Source organism: Triturus cristatus, chromosome 1_1 (assembly GCF_964204655.1).
Source record: "Triturus cristatus chromosome 1_1, aTriCri1.1, whole genome shotgun sequence".
Classification (NCBI taxonomy): domain Eukaryota; kingdom Metazoa; phylum Chordata; class Amphibia; order Caudata; family Salamandridae; genus Triturus; species Triturus cristatus.
Window position 1 is genome coordinate 217,046,663 of NC_140579.1, and position 14,734 is coordinate 217,061,396.

Here is a 14,734-nt window from a genome sequence, read left to right on the forward strand (position 1 = left end):
AGGGCCATGATGGGGGCACACTACTTGTTGCCACTGACAGATCTGGATGGAGCAGGAGTGGACAACACAGACACAGACTACAACATTACATTCCACAATGGCCATGAGCCCATGCCACCCACCATGTTGTACTTTGGGGCACAACGACTGGTGCACATTGGTGTCAGATGTCTAAGCCTCCCAAATCTGAGTGCATGCAATGGACGCATTGATGAAGGCACACACAGATCGGGCACACTGCCGTTCCGTCCCATGGGATTCCCCAGACTACCGCAATGCAGACGATACCTGAAGACCACGACTCAGAATGCAATGGGAATGCAGAGTACTCAAATTACCTTAGTAAGTACAGGTAGGGCAAATGCATAACACCTGCACCCAGCTCAGCAGCCACTTACAAGCCACTGCATCACACTACCAACATCACATAGGCCAGCACTGGCACAGGCTCTGTACACATTCAGCCACTCCCAGCCAAAGTCACCCTTCCCAGAATGCTCACCCCTGGCTTGCTGCTGATGCTCATTCAAATGTGCATCCAGCTCAGGCTGTGTCACGGTCAAGATGCAGCCCATCAGTAGTGTCATGGTGTGCCGTGCCAACTGCCCAGTGCGAGGAAGCAGCCCCAAGGTCATCCCTGCAACATTCTTTGCCAGCCAGCTGATGTAGTCCCACCTCTTGTGGCAGTGGGTGCGCCGTCGGTTTGAGACACCCAGAGCCCGCACCTTGGCCGCAATGGCCCTCCACACGGCCTTACGCTGGTGTACCTTGACCTGCAGACATGGGAGACAAGAGGGGGACATGATCAGTGACACAGAGCTATGTACCTACATCTCTCAGTACAGTAGCATGATACAAACTCATCAAAAATCAACAGATATGTCTAACAGAGACAAGAATACATCTCACATGGTACATCTGCATGGGGAAAGCTGATGTAAATGCATGCAGGTGTGAGGGGGAGCACAGTCCCTGCACATCTCACACACATGCAGGATGCCAGCACTGAAACCCCAGTGTAGCCTGTCCACATCTCCAGTTCCTTGTTAGGTTCAGCAAGACATACATCACATATCAACCTGTGTATGGGGTAGACTCACTGTGTCCAAGACTGCACAGCCCTCAATGTCCCTGCCCTGTGAATAGATAACATTGTCATGGATGTCACATTGAGGGACATGATCTCACAAATCCAAAATCCTTTTCACAAGGCCGGTCATGTGCAATCTACAGTGCTGAGATGGCCCATAGCTGGAGTGCAATGAGAAAAGACTGATCTAATGCTCTGTAAGTGAAGTGATGTGTCCTTGTCTTTTTGTGCGGGGACTGTGCAGGCCAGCTGGGCTCACACTGAGTTGGACAACAAGGGCACACACACCCATTCAGCCAAGCAATCACTGTCCTGACTCCTGCAAGAACAACTTGCTGCGTCACTGTATGGCTGACAACACAGGACAGGTCACTCAAACATACATGTGCAGGCAGGGAAACCTGTGGCATAGGGTACACACACCTTTCCCCTGGAGACAGCATGTTAGGCAGTGCCTGACACAACCCCACACTATCGGGCACATACTGCATCAGTCCAACTACATGTGTTCCCCCTTGCACTCCTCCCACTGTTGAGGACTTACCATGACATTTGGGGCACCATAAAGTCTTGGGTACTGTGTGAGCACCTCGTCCACGAGAACCTCCAGCTCCTCGCTTGTGAAGGGACTGGCACGGGTCTTCTCAGTCCTTGCCATCACTGTGGACATGAGAAAACAGCGGTGGAATTGGGTGGTGAGGTCTCTCGCAGCAGTCCCTAGAGGCAACAGCAGGTGAGGGGTCCCTGGCAGGAGTCCCTGGAGGCAGCAGCAGGTTAGGGGTCTCTGGCAGCAGTCCCTGGAGGCAGCAGCAAATGAGGGGTCTCTGGCAGCAGTCCCTGGAGGCAGCAGCAGGTGAGGGGTCTCTGGCAGCAGTCCCTGGAGGCAGCAGCAGGTGAGGGGTCTCTGACAGCAGTCCCTGGAGGCAGCAGCAGGTGAGGAGTCTCTGGCAGCAGTCCCTGTGGGCAGCAGCAGGTGAGGGGTCTCTGGCAGCAGTCCCTGGAGGCAGCAGCAGATGAGGGGTGTCTGTCAGCAGGCTCTTGGAGCAGTGGAAACGTGAGGCTCCCTCCCACACATACATAGCCCCATGGGGTCGTTTCAAAGGTGCTTAGCTGCAGCAATTGGTGTTCCAGGTCTGCGTTTTTCAAATTCATCCAATGACCGCCTCCGCGGTGGCGGAGCACGCCTACCGCGATTTTCAAAATTGCATCATGCCACCGCAGTTAAGGTTCCCATGGGCTGTAAGGGCATGCTCCATGACGGTGGCACACCGCAGGGGCCAGGCAGGCGCTACCGCGATGGTGCATCTTTCAATTGCATCCAATGACCGGCTCCGCGATGTGGAAATGTGGATTTTCCTGATCAGTTATGTCCCCTATCTTGGACCCCAACGATTCTATGTGCATGTCACAAGTACATGTATGTTCCCTCCAGTTCCAGTTTCCAAGACGCAAACATATGTGTGTCTACCGTCGACATGTTCTCTGTCAGATCCGCCATCAATGGGCTGGATATTCAATTCCTAAGTATGAAAAGCCACCGACTTTATATGGCTAAGGTACTCCATTTTTACAGTTCAGGCAAGTAGGCCCGATTCTTTCCTCAAAGCCTTTCCCTGCTCTCTGTCTCTGACAGTTTCAGCTTGAGCTCGCATCTGTATCCATGAACTTTGTCCTACTCCCTGTGCAGCTAACGGTGCCTGCCTCGGCCAGTTTTCGCCTGCCTGCCAAGAAGCTGTATTTCACCTTCGAATTATCTATTTTGCTCTTCAGCCGATGCATTCCTGTCTAGTGATTTAGGTAAACATTTCCTTTAGCTCACAAGCAAAGGACTCAGCCTTTCCGTCCTCCTGCAAGTGATTCATAGCCCTGTTGCCATGGAAAGTTTTCTGCCCCTCGCTTCTCATATAGACACTTAGACGCTTGTACACGCACATACAGTTAGTATAGAATAGATTCTGTCCGAGAGTCCTTCCTTGTGGATAACATAGTTCTCTAAACATAGGATGTTAGATATGATTTGGGATTAGGTTGACATGACCCCCTAGACTTCTCGTCCCCACATGTAGAGCTAAATGTCAAGTCCCCTTCACCCCCTAGTTGCACGTCAATCACACGTCATGCTGCTGCGCACGCATCCATGTTAAGTATTATCGTATAGATCCACCTATGTAAGATAATGAGAGCCAATCATGTTTCTTTTTACTCCTTATTACGCCTAGTTTCAATTACGTATCACTATGTTAATTTATCTTATCAATTGTTACGCCTTTTTGCACTTGTTTCATTGTAAATGTATGACCTATAAAAGTTACTTCTTGTCAATAAAGTATTGTACTTCACTTCCTGAACCCTCGTGGTGACGGAACCTGAAGGCCGCGACTCGAGTCGGCCATTTTGGATGGAATAAAGCCCATTTAGAAACCTCTTATACCACGGATTTCTGCCTCTTGTTATTCTGAGCTATTTTACTTTATTTTAAGGATTCCGTATGAAATTCAGTTTCGGTAAAAAGAATATTTACCACATAATGGCGCCCGAATAGGGACACTTTCTCATCTCACGCGCCGGCGGTGCGTTGCAGGCCCGGTCTCCTGCCACAGCTGGACGGACCATAAACGCGTACCAGCAGGATTTCCTGTAAGCTCCCTCCGGTCAAGCGGGGGCGACTGAGGCTGCGATCAACCCAGACGAGGCGGTGAGAAGTGCGAAGTATCCCGACCAGAGCCTAGCTGAGAGAGCAAGATCCGAGGTATACAGAAGCCCACCAGGTTTTTCGAAACCCCGATGTCCAGAGGGTCCGCTATCCGCAGTTATCGAGTCCTGTCCATTCTCTGAGGCCTTCCGTTTCAAGAAGCTACTCGGTGAGTACCATCGCCGGGGAGGCGTGTTGACGCGCACATAGGTTGTGCCGGTCAAGACGGATTTGGGTACACAAATCCGGTCGGCACTGTTTAGCAGTGTATATGTACTGTTTAGCAGTATATCAAGTATTCCGAAGTATTCAGTTATTGTCAAGAATTCAGCGTGGTGATTAGTTAGGCAGACTGTCATCATTGTCGGTTATTGTTAAAATGTTTAATGTTTAATGTTTAAAAGTGTTCAAATGTCTTGCATATTGTGGTATGAATGATTGTTCCTTGTTCGCTGTTCATTATTGTGTTTTTCGTATTAAGTGAATTCAAGAGTAAGTATCAGATCAGTTGTCAATATGCCGCTCTTCTCGAAGTTAAGACAGATTACTACCAGAAAAGGGGTGCTTGAAGAAGCAGTTCCTATTCCTCCTAGGGACACTCCAGGGCATTTTATGTACCACAAGCATGGCTTAGATGCCATATTGTTTCTTGATCTATGGGTAGATTATACCAAGGGATTGCCGGAAAGTCAAAGGTGGCCCGCAGCGGGAACCTGGGATGCAGAGTGCATCATGAAAGTGGAGGAAGAGTTATGGAAAAGAAAGGTCAGACAGTCACAGAAAGACGCTGTTGAGTTATGGCGTAAAGAATCTCATAGACGTACAGAAAAAGCACGTAGACAAGAAGAGAGGAGTAAAGAAAGTTCAAATAAAGTTCAAGTAGATCTATTAATTGAGGAAGGTATCCGAGTGAAGTCAGAACAAGTAAATAGACAAAGAAATGCTCTTATGAATGGTATGTATCCCCTTCTAACCGAAGGACTACCAAAGGCTGTTCCAGGGATGCCAAAAGACTTGCCACCCCCGTTATTTCCAATTAAGGTACATCAAAAAGGGCATCCCAGAACCGCAGAAGATGTTTTTCTTTCCTCATATCTAGACGACACAGCTCCCGAGTATACTAACGCCACACTACATAGACCGTCTGGCGGAGGGGTTCAACGTCAGGATCAGGTATCCGACCCCGTGCAACAGCAAGTCCCGATACAAGCTTCGGCAAGCACATCTGTCCCCGCAGTCGATTCTACAGTGGTATCGACACCCATAGTTGCTGTGTCACGTTCAACGAACCCATTCACACCCGATGCCCCAGATGGGGCCACGGGAGGTGCTAGCAATACCTTTACACCACCCAGAATAAATAAACTTGTCTTTCAAGAATCAGCGCATTCACGTACACCTAAATTCGTAAGTGAACGTACGCTTAAGGAACTCCTTGTAAATTGTAGATATGACCCGGTGGTTGGTAAAGAGGACGAAATGGTCCTGGCATCATTACGCATCAGGCGAGCCGCAGAGTATTTAGCAAGGTTACCAGGAATGACTACGCATCTAGATAACATATACCATTTTGTTCAAACAGGACGAGATCCAGGATGTATTAACAGAGCTATGGAATTCCAGAAAGTAGAGATACAGGGGGAACTGTTACGTTTCCTCATAAACTGTGTGATCAGAAATCAAGACCGTCCGGGGGTAGACCCGAATGCAATGCTTATTCTTACAAGATGGAGCCAGAATATATCAGAAGGGAGACACGATAAGCAAAATTGTATAATAGCCATGTGCCGAAAAATCCGTAGAGAAATAGAGCGTATTCATGAAGAAAGATTGGGAACAGACGAGTTCGAGCAAGATGAAGTGTCCGAATCAGGGAATTCCGCAAGACAGTCAGAGACCATAGCCTATGTAGGCAGAGGAAGATCCTGTAATAATGCTAGATGTTTTTCTGATCCCATACACTCTGTATGCCCAAATAATAGCAGAACGTATCCGACGCCTGTAATAAATCTGAAGTCTCCTGAACGTTTGTTTCAAGCCGCAGATAAAATACTACGAGAACGAAGGGGTTACCACCTCCTCGATTCCATGGATGAGCAAGAATTAGCCAGATCAGCTGTTCACTGGATTGACAGTCCTGAAATATACGGTGATGAGATCGTAGCACACACGTTTTTTAATCTCAGTGCAGATGAACAACGTTTAGCTGGAATCTATATGATTCAGCAACTCCTTATATTATATAAGAGCCAACATGCTGACCCTGGTCCTCTACCTGATATATTAACGGAACTACTCACGAACAGATGGAGAGGTTCTAGTAACAAGCTAATTAAAGAGATATTAGTGTCACGTAAACAGTATGTCCTTTTTGTAAATCCGGATTCTCTCTCGCTGCCCCACAGAGAAAGAACGCCGTACTATATGGATAGACAAAATCCTTTACGAGAAGTGCACCCAATAAAAGGCGAAGACAATGAGTTTCACCGTGTATTTGTTTACACACCCATATCAAAAATGGAATTATTAGAAATGAAGAAAGTAGTACCTAGTCATGACAAAGACCCAGCGGGTTTCCACCGAGAAATTAAAGACATGTTACTAATGGGAGAGTACACCTTTCCTGATATTATGACGATATTAAAGGTGCTTTTGCCTGCTGGCATCTATGAAAAACTGAAAGAAAAAGAGTGGGAAGTGGGAGACCAAAAGATAGACTGGACAGCATTAGCAGAGGAAGAAAGGGCCCGAACTGCAGGTTCAGGGCTCGGGGATAAAGTTAAACTGTTACCAGGTTTACTAGTACAGGTACTGCCACGTCTATTAACTACAAAAAAGGAAGATTGGGGTGCAATCACAGCCTGCAAACAAAAGCAAGATGAAGACACAAGCGATTATTATGCTCGATTTGAAAAATGTTTTGGTATAAACAGTGGTATAAAAGCAAGTAGTGACTCATATCCACATTTATTTGTGACAAAATTAGTGGAAAATGCATTGCCTCCAGTGAAGAATAGAATATTGAAATTCGAGAGTACCTGGCAAAGTAACACTCCGTCACAAATGCTACAAATGTTACAGTATCATCACAATAGAATTAGGGATGAACAAGAACACGAGCATAGACGCATGAAGGATACAAAAATGAAAATGCTAGTTTCTCAGACAGTACCAGCAGAGGGTCACAAAAAGGGTGTGACACATTCTGGTGATTCTGCAGCTCCCGTAAAAGGAACCTGCAATTACTGTAAGCAACTAGGCCATTATGTACACGATTGTCCAGTCCTGAAACGTAATATAGCTACAGGTATTGCAAAAGAGAGACCACGATTAGTTAGACAAGATCAGAATGAACAAGGAGCTATGCAGCATGGACAGTCCATGCCAGTTCAGCAACAGTCCATGCCAGTTCAGCAACAGTCCATGCCAGCCTCACAGCAGCCCATACAGTTTGTGCCAGCTGCACCACCGTTGCCTGCTACTGCCACACAAACCACAACACGACAAATGTATCAGACTGCACAATATGAATATCCTGAGTATCAGCGTTACGCATGAACAAGCCTAGAGAGGGAAGTTGACTTACCGCTCATCGAGATTCCTGTAGATCAAGAAGGACCGTATGTACATAGTGAATTGTTAGGTCAAGATAGAAAATTCTTACTCGATACAGGGGCAAGTCGAACAACTATAAAACGTAGTGAAGTTCCAGGGGCACCCCTCTCAGGCTCTCAAAATGTTTCCCTTGGTTTTTCAGGAAAACCTATTGTTAATGAAGTATCACAGCCTCTCCCACTTACGATAGGACCTTTGACACGAACTACAGATTTATTGCTTACTAAATCATGCCCAGAAAATCTGTTAGGAATTAAAACTCTGAAAGCACTAGGAGCCATAATATGTTGTTCTCCGGAAGGAGTAAGGTTGTTTCTACGTGATTTTAAAGGTCACTATGTGTCTAGGGACATGGATCCCCGACTACAGACTTTACCAGTACATCTATGGGCACAAGGCCCTACGGATGTTGGCTGCATGAACATTACACCATACCGAGTCACATTGAAAGCAGGAGTGGTACTACCACGAATGCGACAATACAAGTTGCCACATGATGCTGTAGTGGCTTTGCTGAAAATTATTGATGAGCTAATTGCCCAGGGAGTAGTTGTAGAAACAGACTCCAATGTATGTAATTCACCGATAATTCCGATTCTTAAACGAACTGATCCTACTGCCCCACCAGTATACCGATTGGTTATTGATTTGCGTGAACTAAACAAGTGCATTGTACCACAATTTCCTGTGGTCCCTGATATATCATCATTATTGACAGCAATTGATTCCGAAGCAACATTCTTTACTGTAATTGATCTCAAGAATGCCTTTTTCAGCGTCCCAATAGATCCGGAAAGCCAATATTTGTTCGGATTCAGTTTAAATGGGCGCAGCTTTAAATTCTCACGCGCTCCCCAAGGATTCACAGAAAGCCCCAGCATCTACAGCCAAGCACTGAAACGAGAACTTGACAGTATCCACATGCCAGTCAATACTGCACTGCTTCAATATGTCGATGATCTGCTGATCACCGCGAGAAGCGAACGTGAATGTGAAAAGGCTTCTCTGACAGTTTTACATTTTCTAGCCGACAAGGGGCACAAGGTGTCTCCTTCTAAGCTGCAATTCTGTGTCCAGCGAGTTATTTATCTTGGTCACTCGCTGTCCAAGGAGGGAAGGCAGCTTACACCAGATCGCATCCAGTTAATTGCTAACATGTCAATACCCCAGACACAAAAGGAAGTGCGGGCTTTTATAGGCCTCACTTCATATTGTAGGCAGTGGATCCCTCAGTACGCATTTCTAGCAAAACCACTCATTCAGCTAACCACACAGGAGGCAGCCACATCGACTGTTCTCCCTTGGACTCAGGAACATACACAAGCTTTTGAAAGCCTAAAGGAAGCTTTATGTCAAGCACCTGTTTTAGCAACACCATGTTATAGCAAACATTTTACACTTTTTGTTACAGAACGTGAAGGTACTGCCTTGTCAGTACTCACTCAGGATCAAGCAGGATCACGCAAGCCATGTGCTTATTTTTCCAGTACATTAGATCCCGTAGCTCAGGCTTTGCCTGCATGCCTGAAATCAGTGGCGGCGACAGCTTTAGCAATCAGACAAAGCGATGCCATAGTATTAGGACATCCATTGACAGTACAAGTACCACATGCAGTAGAGGTTCTTGTGAACCGAACACAAACACAACACTTGACCATAGCAAGACTTACCGGTTATGAACTAACATTGTTTCAACCACACATAGAGATCCGACGGTGTAATACATTGAATCCTGCTACACTATTACCTGTAATTGGAACAGACCCACTAGCTCATGATTGTGTTGAAATCATTGAAATAAAGACGAAACCTAGACAAGACTTGACAGACGTTCCATTGTTAGATCCAGACCTGACGTTGTATGTAGACGGATCGTGCATGAGAACAAGTACAGGAGATTTAGTGGCCGCGTATGCAGTCACAACAGACACTGAAGTTATTGAGACAAATTGTATAGATACTTTGTCAGCCCAAGCAGCAGAACTTATTGCTCTAACACAAGCCTGTATTCAAGCCACAAATAAGAAAGTTAATGTATACACTGACTCACGTTATGCATTCGGAGTTGTACACGACTTCGGCGTACTGTGGCGAGAGAGAGGTTATTTAACCTCCCATGGTGCCCACATTCAGCACGGACCCCTCATTCATGCCTTGTTAGACGCAATACATCTACCCACTGCTATATCGATTATGAAATGTAAAGCACACACGAAGGTTACTGATATCATTTCTCAAGGCAATGATTTAGCTGACAGAACAGCTAAACAGACTGCTCAGAATCGCACATTAGACATGACAAAGCCAATAGTTCAGACACCAACACAGTGTATGACAATTAAGGATCCCGCACTTGACGTAATTGACATACAGACACATGCTACTGCAGAAGAATTAAAGAAATGGACTGAACTAGGAGGGATCCAGACAGATCAGGGATGGATGACGAAGGAGAAATCTGTATGGTTTCTTCCTGACTCTATGGTCCAAGCCATTATAGCTACAATTCACAGCCCGGCGCATTTAGGAGAAAAAGCTATGCTAGATAGCATTCAACACATTTGGTTCAATAAACATTTACGAGCAGCAGCTAAACAAAAGGTCCGTACCTGTATGATATGTTGTCAGTTCAACCCGGGAAAAAGTGTTCCCGTAGAACAGGGTGGATTCCAGACTCCTGATCATCCTTTTGAAGTGCTCCAAATGGATTATATCCAGATGGAACGATGTCGAGGATTCAAATATGTTCTTGTAGTTGTCTGCGCTCTCTCCCGATGGACTGAGGCGTACCCAGTATCAGATTACACGGCCCCGACTACTGCCAAACAGTTAGTTCGAGAATTCTTCCCACGGTACGGGCTACCACGTGTTGTATATTCAGATAACGGCCAGCCTTTCTCATCCGAATTAATGAAACATGTCTCACTTTTGTTGGGATATCAGTGGAAGTTCCACTGTGTCCGACACCCCGAGGCAGCAGGTCTCGTGGAACGACATAATCAAATTTTGAAAATCAGATTGTCTAAAATATGTAAGGAGAAAGGTGTTGACTGGATAGTAGCCTTACCAGTTGCACTATTTTACATAAGAATGGTAGCACACTCTCGAACAGGGCTATCCCCGTATGAGGTGATCTTCGGAAGGCCACCAAATATGTGGGGGACGCCTGTACCACGTAAAATAACTGATGTTAATTGTAATATGCTGACAGATTACCTGGCTTCCTTGATGTCTGCACTACGATCTTGTCGTTCACAGGTAGCTGCAGCTTTTCCTGACAACACTGAGGTGAAACCCCATGACGTTGCTCCGGGGGATCTGGTGTTTGTGAGGAATTTCGATCGGAAAACCCAATTGGAGCCCAGGTGGAAAACACCGAAGCTAGTCCTGCTGACCACAAGAACAGCCGTGAAAGTGGAGGGCCGCAAAGGATGGATACATTCCAGTCACGTTAAGAAATTTCATGGACTATCCTCGGATATAGACACTGTGCCCTGCACTCCCTCACAGACTGATTCAAAACTTCCCTTTGTTGAAAGGAATGACTCTCAGAACTATAAATTAAAACTTAGGCCCAAACAGTCGAGCAATTTGATTGTTTAAGTCCTCTCCAAGGTGAAGCGGTTGAATTGTCTCTGACATGTATCCCTTGGACCTGAGTAGAGAAAATACCAGAGAAATGTTGAAACGACAGGCGTATTGTAAATCACTGCGTAGCTACTGTGTGAGGACATTATTAATTCTGTTTTTATTGAGTGTTTTAATAATCATTACGAGTGTGATTTTGCACATATATCATCCTATTTCTAGACATGTTTATAATATTACTGCTGAACATTCTTTTAGTGACCTACCGCCACATGAACTATCTTATAGACTTGCGCTGCGCAATAACACCTTCATTAGTATGTTACATCATTCCCATCAGACTAGTAATGCCACCAATTGTTGGGTGTGTGGCCGACTCCCTCCCTATCAGAATAACAAAGGAGTTCTGCCTTTCTTTCCACATCCGTTCACACACAATGGCTCCTGTGGAGCATGGTTTAGTTTACTAAATTCCATAGACCCAGACACAGCAGTTTATCAACAACATTGGATATGGGGAAATCTGAATCTAGTTTTATTCAAAGTCTGTCACCCTAATAAGGAAGGTCACCCCAGTAGAACAGGAACTGATTTAGAAAATGAAGTGTATAAATTAGGTAATTTTACGCCTAACCTCATGATTTTGAACGTCAAATCCGAAGTTGAATTAATTCTGCCCACTATGTCAGTATTTCCAGTTAAGGGTGAATTATGTGTGAGAAAAGTTGGTTCCATACACATGGGCCATAGCAAATGCGTTACTACAGTAGAATATAGTGATCAAGGGAAATCTTCATTTAGAGCTTCTCGCCATTCTTACTTTATATGTGGTCAGACGGCATATATGCGTCTGCCTCTAGATTGGGATGGTACCTGTTACATAGCATTCCTTTTGCCACCTGTTTTCCTAGCTCCCCCTGATTATTATCGAAATGTTCATTTAGTACACAAAAGAGAGCGTAGAGATCTCCCAGTTGTCGATTATACTGAGACGGCATGGGACAAGTATGTAGATTTCAATAAAGGTATCTTTCCCTATATAGGTACTATATCAAATAGTAAGCTGATACGCAGACTCACCAAGACTCTTGAAGCTGTAGTAAACGAGACTATAACCGCCCTAGGCAATCTGACAGAGGAACAATCAGTGATGAGAATTGTTGTTCTCCAGAATCGTCTTGTCCTTGACGTCATCCTGGCCGATAGGGGCGGAGCTTGCAGGGTCATCGGATCCAGCTGCTGCATATTCATACCAGAAAATTCGCCATCTGTATATAAAGCTATAACACGCCTTCATAAGATTGTAAGCCAGATACACGAGAATCCAGGCACTTGGACGTGGTCCGGGTGGTTTTGGAGTGTGATATCAGCCTGGGGATGGAGAGTTCTATCCTTCCTAGGTATTGGCCTTCTTATGCTCTTTAGTTGTTGTTTATGCCTGCAATGTGGACCAGCGATTTGTGGTCTGTGTGCCACATCATGCATTCCATATCAAAGTTCTCGTTCAAAATGCCGGAAAAAGAAGGAAGAAGAAATGATGCTCCATGAGCAAATCGATGGAATAATGAAGATTGATATCTCTTGAAGGGCAAGTAGGGGACAAGGAGGGAATGTGGAAATGTGGATTTTCCTGATCAGTTATGTCCCCTATCTTGGACCCCAACGATTCTATGTGCATGTCACAAGTACATGTATGTTCCCTCCAGTTCCAGTTTCCAAGACGCAAACATATGTGTGTCTACCGTCGACATGTTCTCTGTCAGATCCGCCATCAATGGGCTGGATATTCAATTCCTAAGTATGAAAAGCCACCGACTTTATATGGCTAAGGTACTCCATTTTTACAGTTCAGGCAAGTAGGCCCGATTCTTTCCTCAAAGCCTTTCCCTGCTCTCTGTCTCTGACAGTTTCAGCTTGAGCTCGCATCTGTATCCATGAACTTTGTCCTACTCCCTGTGCAGCTAACGGTGCCTGCCTCGGCCAGTTTTCGCCTGCCTGCCAAGAAGCTGTATTTCACCTTCGAATTATCTATTTTGCTCTTCAGCCGATGCATTCCTGTCTAGTGATTTAGGTAAACATTTCCTTTAGCTCACAAGCAAAGGACTCAGCCTTTCCGTCCTCCTGCAAGTGATTCATAGCCCTGTTGCCATGGAAAGTTTTCTGCCCCTCGCTTCTCATATAGACACTTAGACGCTTGTACACGCACATACAGTTAGTATAGAATAGATTCTGTCCGAGAGTCCTTCCTTGTGGATAACATAGTTCTCTAAACATAGGATGTTAGATATGATTTGGGATTAGGTTGACATGACCCCCTAGACTTCTCGTCCCCACATGTAGAGCTAAATGTCAAGTCCCCTTCACCCCCTAGTTGCACGTCAATCACACGTCATGCTGCTGCGCACGCATCCATGTTAAGTATTATCGTATAGATCCACCTATGTAAGATAATGAGAGCCAATCATGTTTCTTTTTACTCCTTATTACGCCTAGTTTCAATTACGTATCACTATGTTAATTTATCTTATCAATTGTTACGCCTTTTTGCACTTGTTTCATTGTAAATGTATGACCTATAAAAGTTACTTCTTGTCAATAAAGTATTGTACTTCACTTCCTGAACCCTCGTGGTGACGGAACCTGAAGGCCGCGACTCGAGTCGGCCATTTTGGATGGAATAAAGCCCATTTAGAAACCTCTTATACCACGGATTTCTGCCTCTTGTTATTCTGAGCTATTTTACTTTATTTTAAGGATTCCGTATGAAATTCAGTTTCGGTAAAAAGAATATTTACCACAGCATGCCTACCGCGATTTTCAAAATTGCATCATGCCACCGCAATTAAGGTTCCCATTGGCTGTAAGGGCATGCACCATGGCGGTGACACACCACAGGAGCCAGGCGGTAGCTACCGTGATTTGGGTGCCATACATTCACATGAGGAACTGCAATTTGGATGGCGGGACATGCTAACTGCCATTTGGGCATGTCTCCATGGCTATCACTACCGCACTTGTGCATTGCGTATTGCTGGTGACACACCGCTGGGGCCAGGCGGTAGCCACCAGGATTTAGGTGCCATACATTCACATGAGTGATACCAAAGGGGATGATGGACAGAGAGCTTGAGCAAATCAAACACTCACCCCCAGTCAACTGATCTAGGTTTAATCCATCATCATTCTTTAGCTCACTCCACCACCCCAGTTCAGATATGGCCATATGCAAATCAGTCTGACCCTGTGCCTCATGGGAACAGTCCAGCCCGAACTGCCAAGCCATGTCTTCCCTAGACCGGAAACAAGCATCTTGGAACCGGTTTCGGGTTCATAACCTTCATCAGCCAGGCTATCTTGAATCCAGTGGCAAAGTGAGCAAGGGACCCATGCATGGGCATACCCTTCCAACTTAGGGCGAACAAAGCGATACCAAAGGGGATGATGGACGGAGTGCTTGAGCAAATCAAACACTCACCCCCAGTCAACTGATCTGGGTTTAATCCATCATCATTCTTTAGCTCACTCCACCACCCCAGTTCAGACATGGCCATATGCAAATCAGTCTGACCTATGCCTCATGGGAACAGTCCAGCCCAAACTGCCAAGCCATGTCTTCCCTGGACCGGAAACAAGCATCCTGGGACCGGTTTCGGGTTCATAACCGTCATAAACCAGGCTATCTTGAATCCAGTGGCAAAGTGAGCAAGGGACCCACGTCTGGGCATACCCTGCCAACTTAGGGCGAACAA